The sequence below is a fragment of the Narcine bancroftii genome, chromosome 8 (assembly GCF_036971445.1).
Source record: "Narcine bancroftii isolate sNarBan1 chromosome 8, sNarBan1.hap1, whole genome shotgun sequence".
Classification (NCBI taxonomy): domain Eukaryota; kingdom Metazoa; phylum Chordata; class Chondrichthyes; order Torpediniformes; family Narcinidae; genus Narcine; species Narcine bancroftii.
The window spans coordinates 19,567,351-19,593,168 of NC_091476.1; the positions used below are offsets into that span (position 1 = coordinate 19,567,351).

General features: G+C 39.9%; 1 protein-coding gene across 2 annotated transcripts in view; it reads left to right on the forward strand.

Moving 5' to 3' along the window:
* Positions 1 to 25,818, forward strand: part of nlgn3a (neuroligin 3a) — a 401,317-nt gene that overhangs the window by 200,441 nt on the left and 175,058 nt on the right. The gene's annotated exons all lie outside the window — the stretch shown is intronic.

Below are 25,818 nucleotides of genomic sequence, written 5' to 3' on the forward strand. Positions count from 1 at the left end.
ATTCCTCGTGGTCAGCTATTCCTCGTGGTCAGCTATTCCTCGTGGTCAGCTATTCCTCGTGGTCAGCTATTCCTCGTGGTCAGCTATTCCTCGTGGTCAGCTATTCCTCGTGGTCAGCTATTCCTCGTGGTCAGCTATTCCTCGTGGTCAGCTATTCCTCGTGGTCAGCTATTCCTCGTGGTCAGCTATTCCTCGTGGTCAGCTATTCCTCGTGGTCAGCTATTCCTCGTGGTCAGCTATTCCTCGTGGTCAGCTATTCCTCGTCTGCTTTAAGCCACTTCATTGCTCTCTTCATAGTGTATTCCAGTGAATTTACACTTGCCCTTCCAACACCAATCTACTGAGTGTGATACACAGCCATCCTCTCCTCACTCGGCTCTGCTTCCTGTACTCCTCTTGCTTCTTGACTGTCCCTCACATGGTCCCTTCTGGATCCCTTTGTTGCAGCTGCTGAGCACAGGCACATGGTCCCTCACTGCAGAAACCCCTCTCATGCATCTTCCATAAATGAATGTCATCCTTCTGCTGATGCAGCCTCAATCCCAACACCAGATTTTTTTAAATATTAAAAGAGAAAGTTGATGATGGTGAAATAGGCCATTCAACCCATCCTGTGCATGCCATTCCTCGACTTTCATTTACTTTGTTGGAAGCGGTTCACCTCCTTGACAAAAGAAGGAATTTGTAAGAAGCCACTCATTTAACTTGTTCAATGTTGTATCGTTTCATCCACCATGCTGTCCAAGAGCATACAATCTCAGTCACTGTCAGCTACCCTTACTTCCATTCAGTTTTCTTTCTCTTGTGGATAATCCCCTCCAAAGCTGACTCCACACACCTGCTTTCTAAATATCTCATTGTGTTCATACTCTTCTAACTCCATGGTTCCCAAGATTAAGAACTAAATTTATTATATTAGTATGAATAAAAAATAAATAATATTTTAAATGGGAGCAACTGTTAATGTTTTTGTACCAAGTGACTTTAATGGTATTATGGTTATACTTTTGCTAAGTCCATCAGCATTCTCATCAAATGGATCAACACTGACGGGAATTTTAACTGGAACAACCATCTTAATACTGTGGGTAGAAATGTAGGGCAGGGGCTAGACATTGTATAACTTATCTTCTGTTTCAAGTTCTCTTCACCAGGTGAAAAACCCAGCTTAAGTGTATCTTTGAATAATTGGAACACTCTTGAATGATTGCAGTTTTAACAACATTTAGAAATCTTGACACCAGTCAAAATAGCCCATAAGACTGGCATGCCATTAATTGTCTTAACCTTTGGGATGGTCCATTCCAGATGACTGGGAAAGTAGTTTGTCGAATATCTTCAAGGGAAAAAGCACAAAATTATAATAAGTAGAAGCAGGAGTTGGCCATTCAGCCTGAATGCCAGCTCTACTATCCAATAAGAACATGTAAATTTATATTTCTTCCATTAACTGCTTGATTCCATTAATATCTAAAAATATATCATTCTCTTTCTTGAATATATTCACATCCCAATTTTCTGCATCCCCTTGGCTAGAGAATTCTAAAAATGCACAACTCTGAAGTAATTTTTTTTTTTTTGTCGTGAGTGGTCAACATCTTACTTTGATTGAGTGATGTCTAGTTCTACACACCCCAGTTGAGGGAAGCATCACCCTGAAACATTGTGAACATTTCAATGAGATTGCCTCTCATTGTCCTAAAACTTAAGAGTCTACCTTCGTCATAAAATAGGTTGCTGGGTTTTTTTTTAAGACACTCTGGGAATCAGACAATATGTTGGCTGAGTCAAAGATTGGAATTGAGGTGCAAGATCAGCAATGAATGCAATTGAATATTGAGCCCAGCTGGAAAAAGTGTATGGGCCACGCCTACTTCTATTTCTTAAGTTCAGTTAGTGTAATAAGTAAAAATATGGCAGAATCAATGGCATGCTCCATGTAGTTCATTAACCACCATCTCTGTTACAAAATGAAAAAAATCATACATTGATACTTTAATGTATCAATCTACTGAAGGACGTGCCTGCTCATCTGGTTGATGAACAATATAAATCACATTAACACCAGCAATGTTGCTTTAAATCCTTAATACCCCCACTCTACATTAAAAATCAACAGAATTCCTGACATTGGAAAGACAGGGCATGAAGCCTGTGTACATATGTATTCTTGTCAAGTCTTTGTTAGTGTTCAGCTCAGTGTTTCACCTCCTTGTGTTGCTGCCATTACAGTTTGTTTAATCTTTCAGAGGTCCATCTCACTCTGATGTGAAGCTGCTTTTGTCACATTCTGACTACTATCTTTGTTCACTTAACTTCATCATGCTGAATCAGATTTCATTTGCTGAAAGTGGATTGAAAACAACAAAAACTTCTCAGCAACGTAAAAAAAAAATGTCACCAAGCTCTGAGCTTATATTTAATTAAGGAAAAGAACTGGGGAATTTGTTACAAAAGATAAAAGTGAAGGGGCTCAAAGTACTTACCCTCTTTTTCATTAATTACCTCAATCTATCCATCTACACTGAAGGGTTTTTGCGCATCAGTTAACAATGTTTTTTTGTGCCATATAAAGGATTTTCTAGAGCAAATTTATCAGTTTATTCTCAATATTTGACTTGTTTAATAAAATTACATTTCTACTAGCATTTGGCAAACTACACCACTTACTGCACAAAATATTTTGAGATCAGAGATGCCTATTGTGAAACTTGTCTTGAGCAGATGGTTTAGCAGCTGGATTTTACTCTAATACTGCAGATGTACAGCCTAAAGTTTCATGCAAAAATTAATGTATCGGGATTCCCTGTATTCCAGGGCATGAAATGAACAGGATGCTGCACCAAACTTAACAAAGGGCAAGGAACTTAAGAAATTCAAGCCTTTTGAGCCTGCTTCACCATTTGTCCAATCACAGCTGATGTTCCTCTGCTCCATCCTTATATCCCTTAATATCGAAAACTATAAGTGCATGATTTGAATGGTCAATGACTGAGCCTCCACAATGTTTTTGGAGTCAAGAATTCCAAAGATTCATGGCCCTGTGTATGTAGAAATTTCTCCTCATCTCATTCTTAATACCTCTAATTCTAAATCTGGGACCCCAGCTTCAAAACTCCGAAACCAAAAGAATCATCCTCCCTGTATCAGGCGTTGTAGGAATATCAAGCTTCTAAGCTCTAAAACAGTTATATTTCAACTTTTGGTCCATTGAGAAAAATATTAGCTATACAATAAATAATATGTCAAAAAATGTTTCAAATTTGGTGACAAAATAAATTCTCAAAATTATTTCCACCAAAAATTCCATCAGTGGTCAAGAACTTCAAATACCTGGGTGTCAACTCTGAGGATTTGTCCTGGAACCTCTATGTTGATGCAGTCACAAGTAAGCTTGCCAGTGGCTATATTTTGTTTGAGGAGATTCAGTATGTCACCAAAGACTCTCAAAAACTTCTGCAGGTGTACTGTGGAGAGCATTCTGGTTGGTTGTATCACTGTCTGGTACAGAGGTGCCAATGTTCAGGTCAAGAAAAAAAACTCCAGAGGGTTGTTAACATAACCTGCCACATCACAAGTGCTAGTCTTCACTCCATTGAGGACATCTACAAGAGGCTGTGTCTTACAAAAGCAGCCTCTATCCTCAAGGACCCTCACCACCCAGGCCATGCCCCCTTCATTCTGCTACCATCATGAAAAAAGGTACAGGAGCCTAAAGACGAGCACTCAGCGGCACATGGACAGCTTCTTGCCCTCTGACATCAGATTTCTGAATGAAGAATGAACATAGACACTGACTTATTTTGACTTCTTCTTCTTCTTGCACTATTTTAATTTATTTTTGTAATGTGGTTTATCTAAAATATTTGCACTGCAATGTTGCCACAAAACAAATTTTGTGACAAGTCATGACAATAAATTCTGATTCTGAGAAGGGGCTCAAACTCACCAATCCCTTCTTCTGACCCACCCACTGGTGATCCTTGGTTTTGTTACAGTTGATCTGCTCTGGAGTACATTGGTCAAGTCAATACAATATTGCCTCTTTGACAAACCCACCAATCTTTGCTACACTCTGCCTGTGGCAAGTATTTCCAATCTTTGGCAAGGAGATCAAAACTGTGTACCATACACCAAATCCAGATCCCTAAGACAAATAAAATTGCAGTATTTAATCCAGTAAATGTACGGAATTTAGGAATTTAGGCACATGAGCCTTGTTAATATTTTGAAAACTTAATTTGATCCTAATGTAACAGTCTACTATTTGGTTAAGGCTCTACCTTCAATATCTCCAATTATTTCCAACTTTGTAGCCCACCCTCCGCCACTAAATCTGATTTCTATTGTGTTCACTGATTATTCTACAATTTTTAATTCCAGTCACAACTTGTATAATAATAAAACTATCCATGTAATTTACAACAAAATTGGGGATATACCTAATCTTATCAAAGATAGTGAGAGGGGCCTTAAACTAACCAAACATGCTGAGAACTTGGAACTCCCCTCTTTTTGGATCTTAACCTGTATTCAACAGACATCAATAACTACTGAAAACCGCTTGGGGCCTCATGATTGAAAGGAAATTGCTGAGCCTAATTGATTCAGAATAGTGTACTTGTACATTAATTGAAGTTTAAAGGAAAAAGTCGGTGTAAAATCTTAATTTGTCAACTTTCAGGCTGGGACGCAACGGTGAACAAACTGCTTACAAGTCCCTCTTTATTAGCTGTTAATTAAAATGGATAGGCAGTTTGAAGATAGGTTTAGATATGTAATATTTAATATTTTATCTTTCCACCTGAGTGAAGCCATTTATCAGAGTAAATTTAGCTCACAACTCTGACTGTTTTGTGTCCAAGCACCACCAATGTTTTATCCCATTCTGTACTCCTGCAAACTGCTCACTTAACAATTCTCCCTTTCCTTTAGTCATCCTATACACTTTTTATTTTGTTTGTATTCTTTTGTTGTACTTTACGTCCAAATAAGCTAGATTTCACATTCATTTCATTTATTTGCTTCTTATTTTACTTTGCTATTCCCTTTTGTCTTATTTGTAAACCACAATGTAATTGCAAAGTAGTGCCATTAAATTTATACAGACAAAATATTCTTTCATCTTCTTTACAGAATCACACATTAAAATATCAGCCCAAGTTATTGCAGTCTAGTTTATTTCTCATAGTTTTGAAGATGATGTCATTCAAATTTTAAAACCTGGTTTATATCTGTCTCGTTGCCTTTCAAATTGAGTCACTATTCACAAAATGTTCCTTTACTGTCAGATTGTTAACCTATTCCTCTTTGTTATTATTTATTCAGTCAAATATGGCTTGCTTTTTGTTAGTTTTAAGAACATTTTTCTAGCAAGCTCTCCTGAATTCATTATGGAAATTATAGCCCTTGCTACTTCACCCTGTCTGATATTCTAGCTTGCTCAGGCCTTTGGGAGTGCAGGATAGTCAAATTTTAATTAGCTATTAATGTTTTTCTTTCAATATCTTATAACATTTTTGATTGATTTTATTTTGATAGCTGGACAAATTTTCCAGAGAACCCAGTAAATTTAAAGAGACTGTAGGAACCAGGAAGTTAATTGGGAGGATGAGGAAATTTAGGTCTTATTGACTTGTTAGGGACCTAGTGGCCCAGTGAGTTTCAAGAGAACACAGGAATTGATGCCTCGGTGAGTTAACAGAGAGCAGAGGAATTAGGTCTTGAGACTTGACGGAGAATGTTGAATTGCCAGGGATCATAGGAACCATGCAAACATCACTGTGAGATAGGAAATGAGCAATCACTTTTCTAATTGGTCAGATAGTAGATTATCAGAGTTTTACTCTAACATTTCTTGCCTCTATTCTTGTAGATGTCTCGCAATATCACTCTGCCACTGTTATACAGCAAGTTCTTCCAAAGCTATGAAGAACCATAGCATGTCAAGCCATACTGAAGGATAACAGCAGGAAATATCTCAAGCCGTGTCTTAGTGTTAACAAACAACATGTGACACCAAACATTATCAGGAAGGAGAAGAGCAAAACCTTGGGCAATGAATTGGGCTTTAATGAGTATTTTAAAAAGAGAACAGAGATTTAAAAAAATTGAGTATAATGAACAGATTCAGACTTTAGTATCTGTCGGATTGTTCAGTAGTACACAATTGAGAAATGATCAGGAGACTTGAATTCAGAAGAGAGTAAATATCCAGGGAAGAACAGGGCTAAAGAAATACAATAAAATCTCCATTATCCAGAATTCAAGCAACCCACAGCCTCAAGCAACTGGCAAATTCACTTATCTGGCATCTACCAATTGCCTTAGGTGCCAGATACTAGGGGTTTTACTGTATTGCAAAACAAGGATGAGCATTTTAATGGGAATCACTGCATAACATGGAGCCAATATACAATGTTTGGCAAGGACAGGGATGATTGCTAAACAAGACTTAGTTCAGCAGAATTTTGAAAAATCAAGCTCCTAGAGTGTAGAATAAGGGAAGTCAGTTTGGAATATATTGGAAGACTTAGATGTAACAAGCAATGGATGAAGGTTTTGACAGTGGAGCAGCTGAGGCAGATGATGTTGGGCATTGTTGCATGGATAAAAGTCGAGTTCTTAATGATGGAACAGATTAGTGGCCTGGGGTGAGCTAGAAAATCAAAGTTGCAGATATACTGGCTTCACATGCTTGTCAGCTATGGTGATGGGGTCTGTGACAGGGGAATTTGGTTATAGAAGATACTGCATTCAATGACTTCACGCTTCCCAGTATTTCGTTGGTAGTTGGAGAAATTCAATGAGTCCTGGATGCACATTGTCCTTTAAATTTGGAGAAGCACAAAGTGTTTGTGAGGCAGAGGCCAATAAGGGGGAAGGGAGGAGTGGGGATCATAGCAAAGCTCTCTCCCTGTGAATAATCCTGTTGTTCATTTAACTTGCAGCTCTCCTCAATTGCTGAATTAATCTTTATCATCTTTGACCATTGGGCAGATATTTAATCAAAAAGCCTTACAACTAAAACTGATTGTCAGTGCCCAACAACATGCAGTTTTCTGCAGCCGCGATCATTAGGAAGTGATCAGGAATGAAAACCCTAATTTATTTCCTGCTCCTTAAAGCAGTTAAATCACTAAATCTGCTCAAGTATCTTGACAAAAGCACAAGTACTGCAGACGCTGTGAATCACGGAAATAAACATTTGAAATTTCTGGAATTGTTCAAGCTGGGTGGTATCTGTAGAGTGAGAAACAGAGTGAATGCTCCAGCTCAATGATCTTTCATCAGAATTGTGTTTTCAGAATTGTCTATTAGTATTTCATCTCTTCACAGCATGTTACTAGGATGCCTTCTGTTAAACTTCAGTGTTGAAATTGTTTTCGGTGTATCAAAAAGCAGCAGAGAATAAACATTTCAAAAACTGGTCAGGCCTAACTGTAAAAATGGATGTTCTCCAATGAACAGTTTAAAAAGTGCCAAACATTCTCTTTAAATGGGTGAGCAATACATATTGAGTGTCAGAGCAGGAAAGGGTACTTTCTCCAGATAATGACTGTACTTAAAGGTGCAAATAGCTTTTTGAATTGGAATGCTGAATTTAAATTTTCTTTAGACCTTTCACATTATAACTTGTTCAATAATTATTCTGCTCTTTGACTTTTATAAATACACATTTGGAAATTATTGTAATGTACTAGACTTACATCAACATTTGTAAGCAAATATTTTAAGACTATTAAACATACTGTGTATAATACAAATGAGATTTGAGGTTTATAAACAGTGTCGCATACTAAAGGTAGAAAGTTAGCTAAACGTGTTGGCTTTCAATTCGGACTCAATGTTGTGAGTGAGGAAACAGGTTTTGTAGGTCTTGAAGGCAAGGACTCTGGCCACAGCTTTGATGAGGAAGGATTTTATTTACAGAGGCAAGTGTATGAAATGGTAACAGATGCAACACGATGCACCACACAGTTTACAGCAGCTGTGGGAAAATAATAGTGGACAATTAATAGCGAATGTAGGCAAAATAATGTGGGAACAAAATACACTGAACTGGTACAAACAATGATCAAGGAAAATTCACTACAGTGCCCACCACCCCTTGACTCAGTGCAGGCATGGCTCTATGCTACAAGGGACACTAATTAAATGCTCCCAACCCTTTTAACATCTTACCAACAGTTTCTCCAGCACCCTTCAACATTTATAGACCTGGAGTGAAGCAGAGTGGTCCAAGATGGCAAAAAGAGAGAACAAAAGCAACACATGGCACCTTTATAGTGATGGAGAGTACATTTCAGGCACTTAACAGAAGCCAATGGTTCAGTGCCAGGAGGGTTAATCCAATTACAACAGCCAATGGCCTTAGGCCAAGTACAGGCAGGCTGGAGAGTCCAGTCCAGGTAATTTACAAGGATCAAAAGTGATGTGTGCACTAATGGGTAGGCCAGAACCAAACCTTGATTGACTACTGCTGTGTCCTCCAACTAGGTAAGGGGCAGTGGTATCACATGACAGCCACAACCCTTACCAATACATTTAGTAGTAGTATAGTATCCAATTCAGGGTAGCACAATCTGGGGATGAATTGAAGAAGCTACAAAGAGATTTACCAGAATGGTTCACAGATTGGTGATTTTAATTATGGGATTGGACTAAAGGAGTTGTAGTTATTTTTCTTAAAACAAGAAATGACTAAGAGGCAATTAGATGGAAGTTTAGAATCATGAAATATTTACACACAATAACTAAACTAAACTAAAAATATATGGGGTTGAAGTAATTAGCAAATGAACTGAATGAGGATGCGGAAGACCAAGAACTTGTACTTCCAAAACACTGATATGTAAGCTGAAAATTCTGAAAATGCTCATTTCAGGCCATGGTGATGAAAACAGTGCTAATGTTTCAAGATAATGCCCTTTGATCAGACATATTTCCATTAAGGGAAAGAAAGGATTGTATTAACCAAACCTTTCATGTGGTAAAATATCTGATTAATTTTATAGCCTGTACAATTTCACCTTTAAAGTAAAAACAGAAGGAATAGGAGGAGCCGATCATTTAGAACGTGCTGTACCATTCAGCAAGACCATGACTGACCTTTGACCTCAATCACTATTTTCTAGCCCTATCTTCTTTTCCCTTGATTCCTCTAATGCCCCCCAAAACTATGAATATTAGTTTTGAGTGTAATTGCCTTTCAAGAGAAAAACTCCAAAAGTTCACCATCCTTAAGTGAAGTAACTTTTCCTGAGTTCCCTCCAAAATGTCCCTTGTCTTACTAGGTGGCTTTTACACCTGATTCTAAGCTCCCTGTTGAGTCTATCCCCTCTCATTCATCTAAACTCTAAAGAACAAAGACCCAACATATTCAATCTCTTCCCTTATGACAAGACTATCCTTGAAACTTGTCTGGTGAACCTTCATTCTCTCCATTGCAAATGAATACTTTTTTAGACAAGGAGCCCAAAGTTACAAACAATATTCCAGTTGTGGGCTCACCAAGTCCTTGTACAATTGGAGTAGTGCATAATTACTCTTCTACCACTTTGCAATGAAGACATATAATACAGTACTTACACTGAGAGAGTCTTTTATATCTTCTGAGATACATTACTGAATTGTAGTCACTACTGTAATGTAGAAAAAATGTGATGGTTAAATTGTGTACAACAGTGACGTTACTAAATAATTTGTGTTAAGTAGTATTGATTGAAAAATAAATAGCAACCAAACATCTTGGACCACTTTCTTGCTCTTTGGAAGTTTTATGGACTTTTTTTCTCATGAGAGAAAGTATTAATTTCAAAAAAAATAACAGGATGAAATAGGGTTGCACTAAGAAATGTGCAGTGTGCCTAATCTCCTAAAGTAATAGTTTCAAGGCATTCAATCTGCCAACAGAAACCACAAGTAAGCAGTTAGGTGTTCTGACTTGTAAATAAATCTCTCCCTCTGAACAATATGTTGCATCACAAATTGTTTGTGAAGATATTACACCTATGTTTAAACCATCACTACATTAGATCATACACACAGTGAAATCTTTGCCCTGTATTAGCGGTGGAAAAAGGTCTCAGGCAAGGTCTCAGGATCAGATTCAGTGATCCAGCAATCAGTAGGGTATCAGAGGTGGAGAGGGTGAGCAAATTTAAGTTCTTGGAAGTCACTATCTTGCAAGATCCTACTTGGACTCAACGCACAATGGCATCGTGAAGAAAGCATGTCAGCTCCTCGACTTCCTTAGGATTTTGCAGCGGTTTGCTATGACATCAGAAACAATGGCAAATTTCTATAGATGTATGGTGGAAAGTGTGCTGTCTGGTTGCTTCACAGCCTGCGTCATTGTCCTTGCTGTGATTCAACACCCCTCTCTGTAATTGAATCCAGGACTTCCTATCAGAAAGACCACAGTCTGTCCAGGTCAGAAGCAGAACACCGTCACACTGAGCACTGGCACATCTCAGGACTGTGTGCTCATCTAGCTCCAGCTCCAGCAGGGTCTTGTGTCAAGTTTGTAGATGACACAACAGCAGTCGGCCTCATCACCAACAACGATGAGTTGCACTACAAAGAGGAGGTGGAAAATCTCATGAAATGGTACGAAAGTAACAACCCGAGTGTCAATGTGGACAAGATGAAGGAGATGATCGTGGACTTCAGGAGGACCAGGAATGACCACCCTCCACTACACATCAACGATTCTATAGTAGAGAGAGTGGAGAGCACCAAGTTCCTTGGAGTTCACTTAACTAGTGACCTAATGTGGACGCCCAACATCTCCTCACTTATCAGGAAGGCGAAAGTATGCCTGTACTCCTGAGATGACTGAAGCAGGCAAGGCTACCGGCCACCATTATGTCAACCTTCTATAGGAGCTCCATCGAGAGCATCCAGGCTGGCTGCATCGCAGTATTGTATGGTTGTTGCAGAGAAATGGTTCAGAGGTCAATCCACAGGACCATAAGAGAAGCAGGGAGGATCACTGGAGTCTCCCTCAGCCCCCATAAACATGGTCTACTGGGGTCTGAAGAGACCATACAAAATCATTTAATGACCCCTTCCACCCTGCATACAGTATCTTTCAGCTGCTCCTGTCGGGGTAGAGCCAGCACCACCAGGCTGAGGAACAACTTGTTCCAATGGGCAGTGAGAATGCTGAATGACCAGAGGCTCACACTAACCATCCAAGACTCTCATATTCATGAAACAATATCTATTTATTTATTTAGATGAAATACTTGTCCTGCTTATGTATTGTTTGTCTGTATGAGTTATGTCTGCTTGCATGTCTGCGTGTTTTGCACCAAGGACCACAGAAATACTGTTTTGTCAGGTGTACTTGTATAGTTAGATGAAATTAAACTTGACTTCATTTGACTTGACTTGGAATGGGGACACCAATACTCCTGAGCGTAAAGCCCTCCAAAAGGTAGTGGACACAGCCCAGGATATCACAGGAAAACATTCCCTGCCATTGAGAATATCTACAGGTATGTTCATCCATCAGAGGGCAGCAACAATCATCAAGGATCCACAGCACCAGCACACCTTCTGTTCTCGCTGCTACTATCAGGAAGGAGGTACAGGTATCACATGACTTGGACCACCAGGTTCAGGAACAGCTCCACCATTAGATTCCTCAATGACAAACTAAATCAGTGACTCATTTAAAGACTTACTTTTGCACTTTTGATTATTTTTAAAATCTGTATTGCACAGTCAATTTTTTGACATTTCTTTATCCGTTTACATTTCTTGTTTACGTATGCGTTGTGAACCGTTTTTTTGCACAACCAATAAGTGGTAATTCAGTCTCGCCCACAGGAAAAAGAATCTCTGGGTTGTATGTGATGTCATGTTTGTACTCTGACAATAAAATTGAAATCGAGATCGAAGAATTAGGTTTAATATCACGATAACGTGTCATGAAATTTGTTGTTTTCCGGCAGCAGTATTGTGCATTACAGGTGCAAAATCACAATAAATTATAGTTCCATAAATATAATATTTTAAAATAAGTCAACCCCACCTTTTTCAGCCTAATTTTAAGGGTTTTATGGTATATCTGGCATATAAGTCAACCCTCATTTTCTGGCTGCCTGAGGTGCCCCATTGACTGGTATATAAGTCAACGCCCAAAGCTTGCGATGCCTGAGATGGGCCACTGACCGGCATATACATCGGACTGATCTGTTGGCCTTTGGCTGGAGGTGATTGCTATCATGGGCAGTCATCGACACAATGATGAAAATATGAAGTGGGCTTAAGTTGAAAGTGATAGAAGTGGCAAGAAAACCAACAACTGCACTGGTGCAAGAAAATTTGATGTGCATGAAAAGTTGGTAAGGGATTGGAGGATGAAAGAAGAGACTTAAGAAAAATACCAAAAAGGCCATGTTCTTTGAGAAAAGCAATCACTCGTTGGCCAATGTTGGAAAATCATTTTGCACAATGGGTACGTGAACAGAGGCAAGATTGCTAGATAGTCTCCCGAAATAAAATATGAACATTTACACTGCAAAGTCACACACTCAGTGATGATCTTGAGGCTACAGTTGCTGGTGCAATCATTTCATGAATAAGAAAATTCTGGTATTATGTCAAAAAACAAAAATTGCACAGAAACTACGAAAAGATCTTGATCATAAAGCTGTAAGTTTTCACCAGTTTATTATACAGAACTGACAGAAACATCAGTTTGCATTGGCAAATATTGGAAACGTGGATGAAGCCTCCATGAATTTTGATATGATCGGTAATAGAACAGTGGAATGGAAAGGTTTTAAAACTGTGCAAACCAGAAGTACGGCCACGAAAAGATCAGGTTTGCCATGGTGTTATCATGCATGGCCAACGGGACAAATTTGAAACCCATGGTAATCTTCAAATGCAAAATTAAACCTAAAATGAAATTCCCTGCAGGTATTTTTGTATATTTTCATGAAAAAGGATGGATGAAAATGGTGTAAAACTGTGGGTAGACAATGTGTGGAACAGACAACCAGGCGGTTTATGCTAAAAACGGACTTTGCTGGTCTGGGATATGTTTTGTAGTTACTTAAGAACAATAAAAGTAGATTAGCGCTACATAATAATTACATAGCGGTTAGCCCGGGTGGTTTGATACCTATATTGCAACCACTTGATGTCTGCTTGAACAAGCCATTCAAAGACCATGTGCATAAGGAATGGAATACATCGATATCGAGTGCAGAAAAGTAATTTACAAAAGGCGGGGCAATGCATTCTGCGTGTGTAACTTCGTGCTCACAGCATAAAGTAGAGACTGTGATAAAATAGTTTAAAAAGTGCGGTATCGCTTGTGCAATTGATGGTGCAGAAGATGATTTATTGTGGGACACTGATGACGACGCTGAAACCGCCTCATCAGATACAAACTGGGACCCATATGATGACACCATGGTTTAAACAATGAGAGTATGGATGTGCTTGCTCTCATCTTTGCCTCAGACAATGATAGTGAGTGCGACTTAAAAGGGTTCTAAATGGGTTGTTTCAGACAATAGTAGTTATTTTGAAGTGTGCTAATTGTGTGGTGTTTTCAATAAAAATCTCAATGAAAATCTGTCACAGTCGTTTTTTTTTTGTTTTCAAGGGTTGACTTGTATGCCAAATCTGTTTTTCTAGGAACAACTTGTATGCCAGATCAGCGCAGATTGGATTTTGAGCTAAATTTAAGGTCTCAAAAGTATATCCGACATACAAGTCGACCCCCATTTTTTGAGAGATTTTTATTTGGGTTTCACAACTCCACTTAGGCCGAAATATACGGCAATTAGTTTAAAAAAGAGAAAAAAGTGAGGTAGAGTCTATAGATTAATTGTCCATTCAGAAATCTGATGGCAGAGAGGAAGTTGTTTTTATAATGTTGAATGTGAGTTTTCTGACTCCTGTATCTTCTTCCTAATGTTTGCAGTGAGAAGAGGGCATGACCTGGGTGATGAAGGTCCTTGATGATAGATGCTGTTTTCTTGAAACACTGTGTATTAATGATGTCCTTCAAGGTGTGAAGACTTATTGCCCATGATGGCACTGGCTGAGTTCATAGCCCTCTGTAGCTTTTTCCTATCCTGTGCATTGGCACGTCCATACCAGGTAGATCCAGTCAGAATGCTCTCCCCGGTACACCTGTAAAAAAATTTGTAAGAGTCTTTGGTGACATGCAAAATCTAATGAAATATAGCCACAGGTGAACCTTCTTCATGATTCCATGGTAGCACCAGGATAGATCTTCAGAGATATTGACACCCAGGAATTTGAAGATCTCTACCCTCTCCACTGCTGACCCCTCAATGAGCACTTGTATGTGTTCTACTGATTTCTTATTCCTGAATCCACAATCAGTTACTTAGTTTTGCTTAACATTGAGTGCAAAGTTGTTGTTGTGACACCACTCACTCATCTATCTCATTCCTGAACACTTCCTCATTGCTGTCTGTCATTCTGCCAACAACTGTGTTGCCATCGGCAAATTTATAGATTACATTTGAATTGTGTCTAGCATATAGTCATGTGTGTAGAGAGAGTAGAGCAGTGGGCTAAGCATGCATCTTTGAAGTGCACCTGCATTGATTGTCAGTGAGGAGATGTTCTTACTGATCCACACTGATTTGTGGTGTTCCAATGAGGAAATCAAGGATCTACTTGCAGAGGGAGGTGCAGACAGCCTGGTTTTCGAGCTTGCTGACCTTTACTAAGGGGATGATGGTGTTGAATGCTGATGTGCAATAAATGAAAAGCAGCCTCATTAACGTATTGCTATTGTGAAAGTCACCCAGGGCTGAGTGGAGATTGCATCTGCTGTGGAGCTATTATGGTGATAGGCAAATTGCAATGGATCCAGGAGTTTTCTTCAGTTCAAGTTAATTCTGACCATGGCCAAACTCTCAATGCTTTTTATTACAGTAGATGTGAGTGTCATTTGGTGATAGTGATTGAGGCAGTTCACTTTGCTCTTCTTTGGAACTGGTATGATTGATGCTCTTTTGACTGAAGCAATGAGAGATTAAAAAGTGCATGAACAATCTAGCTACTTAGTTGGCACAGATTTTCAGTGCCCTGCCAGAGCCTGACACCTTGCGAGAGTTTGTCCTCTTAATCTTTGAGCTGAAATGATAGACTAATTGAAGAAAATGCTGTAAGTATTAGACCTGAAACAATATTTCTTGATACTTGTCCTATTGAGTGTTTACAGTTTTTATTTCATATTTTCATCACCTGCAACTCCCTCATGAGGAGCTCTGTCCTATATTCTTCATTTGCTAATATATCTATTCAGTTTCTATTTTGCTTGATTTGAGTCTCGTGTCTCCTCCCTGCATTGCTTTTTAGTACCGCATATGTTATGTGCTTCCCTAAACCAATATATACACATGATCTCTGAAACAATGCATGATATTCATATAGCATTCACCATTGTTTATAATTGACGTTAGTGGCTGAATATTGCTTGTTTTGTGACGCAGCTGTTGCCTTCAACTGTCATTTATAAATCTGTTCATAAGTTGGCTGATCTCTAAATAGCTGAGCATGTTAGATTTTCTGTCACAGATCATGTAATAATACTTTGGCAGTGATTTGTTCATCAGCTGCTTCTCCCATCTGTTTTTAAAAACAACACCTTTATGCACTTTAGCAAGTAGGAACTTATTAACTATCTCTCTCACTTCAGTTTGGTTAAACATGGTTGCATTTGGACCAAATTCTCAATTGGATTTCTCAGGACATATTGTAAAATTGGCCAAAGTTCGGTTTGAAATGGCATTAGGGTGTTAACATCCAGAATCAAGTGCTGGAACAGGACATGCAACCCTTCCCAATGGAACTAGGCTCAACTGAAAGCTGTGGTCAACAAACACTTCACTGCTCCGTAATCATAGAAGGCCATTAGGTGCAAAAACCTATCCTTTAACCTCTTCTTACCATCCAGGGCCGAACAGTCCTTCCAAGTTAAGCAGAGATATGCAGGTACTACTACCAGTCTCTTATGCTGCACTTAGTGTTCAGATTTCAGACTTATTGACAGAGTACCTACATGACATCACATACAACTCTGAGATCCTTTATTCTGTGGGCAAGGCAAAATTACCACTTATTAGTTGTACAACAAAATAACACTACTCCATGTACAGCAAATTGTCTTTTAATGTATTAATAACTCTGCTATTAATCCACTTTGATGAAGGACTCAAGCCTGAAACATTGGTTATGTATGTTTATCTTTTCCCCAGCTGTATGTTTTTATTAATCCATTTGAACTTTGTCTTCAAAGATACATGCCATATATTTTGGCATATAAGTTGACCAGCATATTTTTTCAGCCTCATTTTAAAGGTTTTATGGTATATCCAGTATAAACCCCAGTTTTTGGGGTTTCACAACTCAACTTATACACTGAAATATATGGTAGTTTATTCTACCCATCCTTTCCCACCTTTTCTCCTATTGAAAACTAACTTTTTTTCTCTTTCCCAGTTCTAGCAAAGGGTCCAGACCTGAAATGTGAACTATTTCTCTTTCCATAAAAGTTGTCTTACCTACTGAAGGTTTCCAGCATTTTTAATTTTTTTCTGTTTTTCACCATCTGGCTGTGTACATTTGCTTTTTTATAGCATTCTGTTCTCCTTTGAAAAACAATTGTGAAATACAACTTGAATGACAATGCATATTTAATTATCAATAACTGCGGTATTAATTTAGCTTAGTTTATTGCTTTCAGTTTATTTCAGCTCTCCATACAGAATCTGGACCACTGGATTTGAACTCAAAGAAGATTTAGTTTCTTTGTCAGACATGCTTAGATTTGATACTTGAATCTGCACAGTGTCTTATTCACACAAGTTCATGATGGAGAGATTCAACATACAGATTTAGTTCATCCCTGGCAGAAATGATTTCATCTATATGCAACCTTCAGGTTATGTCACCAATTTCAACTAAATGTGTGACTATTTCTATCCATGGATTCTGCCTGACTTATTGAGTTCTCCCAGCTTCTCTTTGTGCATTTAAAATTTCAGGATCTGCAGTTTTTCAGATTTCAGATTTATTGTCACATACAACCCAGAGATTCTTTTTCTTGCAGACGAGGCGGAATTACTACTTATTGGTAGAGCAAAAAAAAACTGTGCACAGCGTATAAATGTGGACAAAGAACTGTAAACAGATAATGAATGTAAATAAACTGAGCAATACAGAGAGAATAAAAAAAATTCAATAAAGTGTACAAGTAAGAGTCCTTAAATGAGTCCCTGATTGAGTTTGTTGTTGAGGAGTCTGATGGTGGAGGGGGAAGCAGCTGTTCCTGAACCTGGTGGTGCAAGTCTTCTTGTTCCTCAACTAAATGTCTCTTGATTCTGCATACCATTTACGCGATTTCTTTCTCCCAACTGTGTGATTTTGTTGAACTAAGGACATAAACAGCTATTGTTACTTGAAATTTCATTCCTAATTTGTGTCAAGTCACATAAACTGCTTCTTTAAATCTAGAATCCAAATATGGTTGGAAAAAAAAACTCAAACTTGATCTCTTTGACAAAGGATATGCGGTCATATGCAGAGTTGTTTTCTACTCCATATAATTAGACAAACAGCATTTCATGTTGAGTTTTGAATATCATTGCAGCAGTTGTTTCTTTAGAACTTCTTTAACACTTCTGGCTGATATTGTGGCTGCTCCATTTGAAACCAAGAGAACCAATTATATGTTTGCTACTTGCTATATCATAAAGTTTCTGAAAACAGTAGGCCATTGTCAGGTAAACTATGACTTGGACAAACAGATCTCAACTTAGCATTGATGCATGAATCCGTGTGTTTTATTTTGATCCACTTTCATGACAAGTGTTCAGTACCAGGAAATTATAAGATTATGCATGGGGAGGTGGATGTATTTATTGGTTCATACTGCTGATTATCTTTGTTGATATTCAATTGTGTTATGTCATAGAGAGATATAGATCTTTTTCTTAAAGAAACAGGAGGTGAAGGAGTTTAGTTTAAGTTTATTTGTCACAAAATACATAGTACACTGAGCAGGATTCTTTTGGGAACAGACAAACAGGTTGTCTCACTCATTTATATTGCTGTGTTTGCAGAGGATTACAGTGACAAGGAAGATCAATTAACACCAAGCAAGGGCAGTATGATCACACTGTTATGGGGTTCTTTCAGGAGCTTGATGGTTGAAAAAAAGAAACTGTCTTTAAGCCAGTTGTTAAAACACGAAAACACTGGAGGTCTCGCAGAGTCCATAGGAGATAAAGATATATAACCAACGTTTTGGGCCTGAGCCCTTCTTCAAGGTATGAGCAAGGTCAGGTGCTGAGAGACTGTGTGGACTAGCTAACTGAGGTCTTAATGGATACCTTCAATATCTCTCTCCAGCAGTCCATTGTCCCCACAGGTTTCAAAGCAGCCATCATCATCCCATGCCCAATAGAACATGGTAGCACTGATGTCCAGAATCATGAAATGCTTTGAGCAAGTGATAATGGAGCACATCAAAGCGCACCTTCCACTGACAATGGACCCATTCATGTTTTCCTATCGGCCAAACCAGTCCACCGACTATAATAGCCCTGTCCTAACCCACCTAGAGAATGACAGGCTGTTGTACATTGATTTCAACTCGCTGTTCAACACATTCATACCCTAGACGCTGGTGGATAAGCTGTCTTTGCTGGAACTGTACCCATCTCTGCAAATGGATAATGGACTTTTTGATCGAAAGACCACAGTCTGTCAAGGGCTGTAAAACCTCAAGCTCCATCGCACTGAACACTGGCCTATCTCAGGGTTGACCCACTACTGTTCATGCTGCTAACTCATGACTGTACAGTTAAGTGCAGCTCCAACAGAATCATCAAGTTTGCAGATGACACAATGGTAGTTGTCCTCATTGGCAACAATAAAGAGTCAGCTTACAGAGAGGAGATTGATAGGCTGGTACAGTGATGCAAGAGCAATATTGACCTGACAAAGGAGATGATTGTGGACTTCAGGAGGATGAAGGACTACTCCCCACTGCACATCAATGACTCCATTGCACGTCTTTGGTGACCATTTAAAGAACAACTTATCCTGGACCCACAACACCTCTTCAACAGTTAGGAAGGTGTAGTACACCAACACTTTCTAAGGAGGTTGAGGAGAGCAAGGCTACCAGCCATCATCCTAACAACATTCTACAGGAGCACAACAGAGAGTCCAGGCTGGCTGCATCATAGTAGCTGCAAAGCATCAGATCAGAGGTCAGTAGGAGGGTGATTAAAACTGGGGTCTCCCTTCCACCTAACAACGATATCTACAGGGAGCGGTTCTTAAAGAGGGCTCGGAGAATAATTGAGGACCCTTACCACGCAGTATCTTAGAGGCACTACCTTCAAGGAAGAGGAAGAGGAACATTAAAAACCAGGACTGCCAAACTGGGAAACAGCTTCTTTCCACAAGCAGTGACACTGCTGAGCAAATCTAGAAATCCATAAATTATTTTTATATATACATTATATATTTATTTTGGATCACTATGTATATTTGATGTTTGTGTGTAGGGTGTATTGTGTGCACTATGGTCCAGAGATATGCTGTTTCATTGCATTGTAAATGTATATGTACAATCAGGTGACAATAAACTTGCATGAGTACTCATAGGCAAACACTGCAAAAAAAAAGTCAATGATTTCAAATTTAAAATTTGCACAATATTTATAAATTCTGTTCTCAATCATTAAAGATTACTTTGAGCCAAAACATTCAAACCCAAAAGAGATATTTATTTCCAAAGTAACTAATTTCATGTCAAGTCTTAAGCTGTTGCTGCAATCTAGATGTCTGTGAAGCTTTTGTTTTGTTGAGTGTGATGTGTTTGTCCAAAAGTAATACAAATTAACACAGGCATTTAGGCCGGGAAGCCAGCAGGTTCAGAAGTTGGTGATCTCTGATAATATGCAAGAGTATTTTGCACTTCTCCAGGAGTAAAGGGGTGCTGTATGTCACTCACTTCATGAACAAAGCTGAGTGATGTCACTCATGAGCAAATTGCTTTCCTACAGAAGCAGTCATTTGGTGAACAGGAACTCAGCTCTCTTCTGCAGGAGCAACTCTCTTACCTATAACCCTCCACTCACACCCCATTACACCATGAGCAGAGAGGTAACCCGGAGGGGAAGAGTAAAGGCAGCAGGGACCAGATACCTGTAAGTTTAGAATCCATCAGCTGCTCATTTGTTGCTCTGGAGTTTAAATCAATGGAGTGATATCTCAATACTCATAGATCATTGTATTATTGTCTACCCTGTCTACTAAGGGTTCATCTGATGCACAGGTTCAGGACGTCATTCCCCATGACAGTCTCTCAGGCAGAATGTGGCTCTCCCTAAACTGTTCCCTCTGTTGGCTCAGTTAGTTCATCCAGGCAAGAGCTTCTCATTAGTACAAAGTGAAGTCAGATTACTGCCACATAAGAAACTTACTGCCACATAAGAAACCTCACACATAGGTTGTGAAATGGGAAAAATAGCAGGGTGTATAATTTTGCAGAAAGATATAATAATTTTTCATTGCTATATCATTTCATTGGTCATTATTATGAAGTATTTCCATGTCATTGGTTCTATTGAAATGTACTCTTATTTAGCCAAATGATGTACTTGATTATACAGAGATAAGTCACATAGGTGTGTTATTTGCTGTATATCGAGAACTCATTGAGGAAGGTTGCTATTGTCACGAGTGAACATACTCAAGCAGAACCTTGATTGTGGTGAGATACTGTCAAATTTTTGATTTCAAAATTATAATCTTATTGCAGTGGACCATATGATTGCAAAATAATTATATTCATGTCAGATCTTTCATGTTGCCCTGACAATAATTTCATGGCACCCTCAGTGCAGTTGATTACTATTTTGCATTTGTCATCCCTTTCTCATACAGTACTGTGCTTACAATACTTATCATGGCAATTACGAGTGAGAGGCTACCATGAGAGACAGAAATTTGAGGGAAGTTGCATACTGACTCCTAAGGTGCTTCTCCCCCACTGATTATATAGAGGAATTAAATGAACAATATTAGGTGAGACCTAAGGCAGTATTAGTAAGAAATAATGTTTTGTGTAGGAAAGTGTAACACTGTATTGATCATATCCAATCATTGCAAGTGGAGTGAATTGCACTGATATCTATGGCTACTAATGCTTCCTCTATTGTGCCCCATTGTGTACTTCAAATTGTCAATTGTGGTAATGGCCTAAAATAAACTTCAATTGGGATCTCACAAGGGATTTCTCATTGTTGAATGACTGTGAACTTCATTGCCTTTAAATCTTAACTACTCAATGCAAATCCAGACCCATTGGCAGGCCAGCCTGATCAATGTACTCTGTGTGAATTACAAATGGGTGTTGTAGAATAATGCTCACTAGCTGTTATTGATGATGAGCAGGAGACCAAATTCATCAATGTAAAATCTCAACTCAGAGTGTCCTCCATAATATTTGGGATAAAGACATTTTTTTCCTTTATTGGCCCCTGTGCTCCACAGTTTTAAATTTGTAATCAAACAATTTATATGTGATTAAAGTGCACATTCCAGAGATGTGAATATTTTGGTTAGACCATGTAGAAATTACACACCTTTTATACATAGGCCTCTCATTTCAGGGCACCATAATATTTGCGACATAGCAGTGATATATATATTAAAGTAGTCATGTTTTGTATTTTGTTGTATTTTCCATGCAAAGACTACTTGAAATCTGTTATTCATATGATTCATAGATATTACTAAATGATGAGTATCTTCTCTGGTAATGTACTGCCAGGCCTCTATAGCAGTGTTCTTCAGTTCCTGATTGTTTCGGGAGCTTGTCCCCTTAAGTTTTCTCTGCAGTAAATGGAACGCCTGCTCAATTGGATTAGGTCTTGGCCATTCAAGAATTTTCCCATTTTTAGCTTTGAAAAGCTCCTTTGTTGCTTTTGTAACCTGTTTGACATCTTGTTGTAGGATGAAGCCCTGTCCAATAGATTCAGAAGCATTTGCTTGAAATTGAGCAGAAAAGATATTTCTTTATGTCTCAGCATTCATTTTACTTTTGACATCAGCAGTAACATCATCAAGAAGATAAGTGCACCAGTACCTGTGGCAGCCATACATGCCCAGGCCATAACATTCCCACCACCATGTTTCACAGATGAGGTAGTATGCTTTGGATCTTGGACAGTTCCTTTGCTCCTCCACGCTTTGCTCTTGCGATCACTTTGATACAGGTTAATCTTGGTCTCATATGTCCACAAGATCTTTTTCCAGAATTCTGTAGGCTCTTTTAATTACATCTTGAAAAACGGTAATCTGACCATCCTTTTTCTATGGCTAACTGGTGATTTGCATCTTGCAGTGTAGCTTCTGTATTTCTGTTCATGAAGTGCTCTTGCAGAGTAATCATTGATGCATCCACATCTGCCTCTTGTTTCTGATCTGTCCGACAGGCATTTGGGGATTTATTTTCATTATGGTGAGAATTCTTCTGTTATCATCAGTGAAGTCTTCCTTGGCCTTAGAGTTAGGGTTACGGTTAGGATCCCTTTGCAATTACAGAGCTCACCACTATTCTCTTCCTTCTAAATGATGTTCTAAACAGTTGATTTTGGGAATCATACAGTTTGGGCGATGTCTCTTACTGTTTTATTCTGTTTATCAGCCTCATAATGGCTTCTTTCTTGTTAAAATATTTTTATTCATGTTTTATGGGTTCTTTGACTTTCATTGGCACAACTCTAGTCCTCGTGTGGACCTGCACCAAGAAGCAATTAAACACGCCTGAGTAAGTCAAATGTCCCCAACATTATGGTGCCCTGAAATGGGGGAAACGTATAAAATGTGTATGGTCAAACCAAAATGTATACAAATAACGTTGTGTAGCGGTAGCTACACTACTCCTAAAAGAACACACACAACCAGACGGTTGAGCTCAGTGAGCAGACTAGACTAGTTTATTGCAGGCTGCTGGGCTGCACTTATACACCCAGCCCGGACCTGGCTGAGAACCGCGCTGGAGGGCACTGACGTCACCCGGGCATCACGTGGTCCCCCAGCGTGGGCTTCTGAGTCCCGTGCTGGGAGGAAGGGAAAACCCCCGACGGCGCCATTTTGGCAGGCTGCCCCGCCGCATGGCTTACAAGCGGGGCCGGTTCGCCTGCCTAGTGGTGAGCTGCAACACAGCCCCTCCCAGAACCGGCATCCAGATTTCTGTTGTATTGGCCGCAAGGAGGGGAGGTGCACAAGGACAGTTCCTGGATTCGACGGCCGTGGCCGGGATGACGCTAATCTGGGCTCCAGTGTCAACGAGGAACCGCTGGCCACTGACTGTCCCACAGTTAGAGGAGGCTGTGTTCTTGGCCAGCCGCCGCAGCCATTAACAGCGGCCGGCCTGGTCGTTTCCCTGGAACGAGCATGACTGACGACACTTCCGAGCTTTGGCTCCCCAGCACTGGTGGTAGAAGCAGAGGCCTGGAGCGGATTCTCCAGCCTTGGTTATGTTCTTGGGGTCCCCTACAAGGGCCAGATCCTCTACCACAGCGCTAGGGGCAGGCTTGGCATGGTCGTGCCTGAACTGCTGGTCCGCTGAGCCCTCCGGGAATCGTGCGACCCATAGCTCTTGGGCCTTTTGGGCAATCTTCCTCAGGTCGGTGAAGCTCTCCTGGACCAGCAGCGGCTGGATTCCCCTGGGCATATTGTAGAGCTTGTTGAAAGAATCAAAGACTTGTTGATCCAAACCAAGGCTTTTATTAGCAAAAGACGGGAGCTCTTCACAGGTGGCCAAGCAGTCCGGAATGATCCGACCTGGCTAGGGACACAACCCTTTAAGGTCCAGACAGTAGGCGTGGCTTAGCTCTCAGCCAATCGCTGTAAGCACAGTCTAGATACTGTAACTATATACACTATATACATTGGTGATAGATCTGTACTATCACACATATGGTCAAGGAAAATGTGCTTGAAGAGTGGGCAGTTGGTGTGCTCACACATGAGTGCAAGCATCTCGTCCATCAGCTCCATTGGGGACCTGTCCCCCAAGGCATTGAGGTGCAGCATCCAAGTGGCACGCTGGTGCCTGGATAGTCCGAGGGATCCGGTAAGCACTTGCTTGATGGTCTCGTATTTGTCTTCGGCAGGTGGATGCTGAACGAGGTGCAGCATATGTCTGGTGGTGGCCTGGTCCTGGGCAGCGACCACATGGTAGAATTTGGTCATGTCGGACGAAATCTGGCAGAGGTGAAACTGAGCCTCCATGTGGCCAAAAGCAGATCTCCGTCTCCTGAACCCAGAATTCAGGCAGTTTCGCGGCTATAGCGCTGATCCCAGGCTCGCTCATGATGGGTTCAAAGATGTTTGAACCAGTTGGTGTCACCAATTGTAGCAGCAGCTACTCTGCTCCTGACAGAACACAGACAACCAGACGGGTTGAGCTCAGTGAGCAGACTAGACTAGTTTATTGCAGGCTGCTGGGCTGCACTTATACACCCAGCCCGGACCTGGCTGAGAACCGCACTGGAGGGCGCTGACGTTACCCAGGTGTCACGTGGTCCCCCAGCGTGGGCTTCTGAGCCCCATGCTGGGAGGAAGGGAAAACCCCTGATGGCGCCATTTTGGTCGGCTGCCCCGCCGCGTGGCTTACAAGCGGGGCCGGTTCGCCTGCCTAATGGTGAGTCGTCACAGTTGAATAAAATTAGGAATGTGCATTTTAATCACATGTGAATTGTTTGATTACAAATTTAAAACTGTGAACCACAGGGGCAAATAACGTAAAAACTGTCTTTCTCCCAAACATTATGGAGGGCTTTGAATGTATAGATCTGCTCAATGGTCATAATTATATAAGGAAGGTGCGTGCCACTTGGAGGAAATTTGTATCAAGCTATTGATATTCAGGCTCTGAAAATATCCATTTAAATTGCTATACCCATTGCAGATGGATTTGCACAGTAGCATGTGAGGAAAATGTATTTGTCATCTTTGCTGCTTGGCATACTGTACCATAGAGAGAGTGACTTGGTTTTCACTGGAGTTTATTTTGTAGATTTTGCATGACAATAGTAGGGTGTCTTAAAATTCTGCTTGGCTTATTTGCTGGGCTGGGACAAGTGGCTATGTGGCTATAGTCATGTTCATCCTGCTCCTCTGGTTCCTACTGCTCTCCAGGCACCATCTCTTGGCTCTCAGTTTTCTGGACCTTTTTCTTCTTCCTCCAAAACTGCTCCTGTCGTAATTTCCACATCGCTGTGCGTACATCATTGCCTTAGATTGATGCAGGTAATGAAATTTTATCCCTGCAATATCAATCACATTTACTGGTCTGATCTTGGTATTTCTCAGTCTCTCATTCTATCTTCATTGAGAGTAATTGGAGTCCATATTGGTGTCACTACCTAGGAAAGTAGAGGATAATCTTTGTCATTCAGGATCCATCCCTCAGGTCAGTGCAGCTTTGATTGCATACATTTTCAATAAATCCTCATAGATAAGTGAAGTGAGGAATTCTTCCTCATGTTGACGCTTTGCTGGCTATAGGTTTTCCATTCATTATTGGCTTTACATTAATCAGATAAACTAGAAAATGTGTGATTATTCAGAACTATTGCTTATATTTTGTACATTAAGTTTAATTTTAAGTACTCTTAACCAACATTCTGTCTTGGTTCCAACTGTGACTGCTGTATGGTAATATCAATATTCCTCTTGCATCTCCCTTTGTTAACCATTCTTCCTGTGTATTCCTCAGCA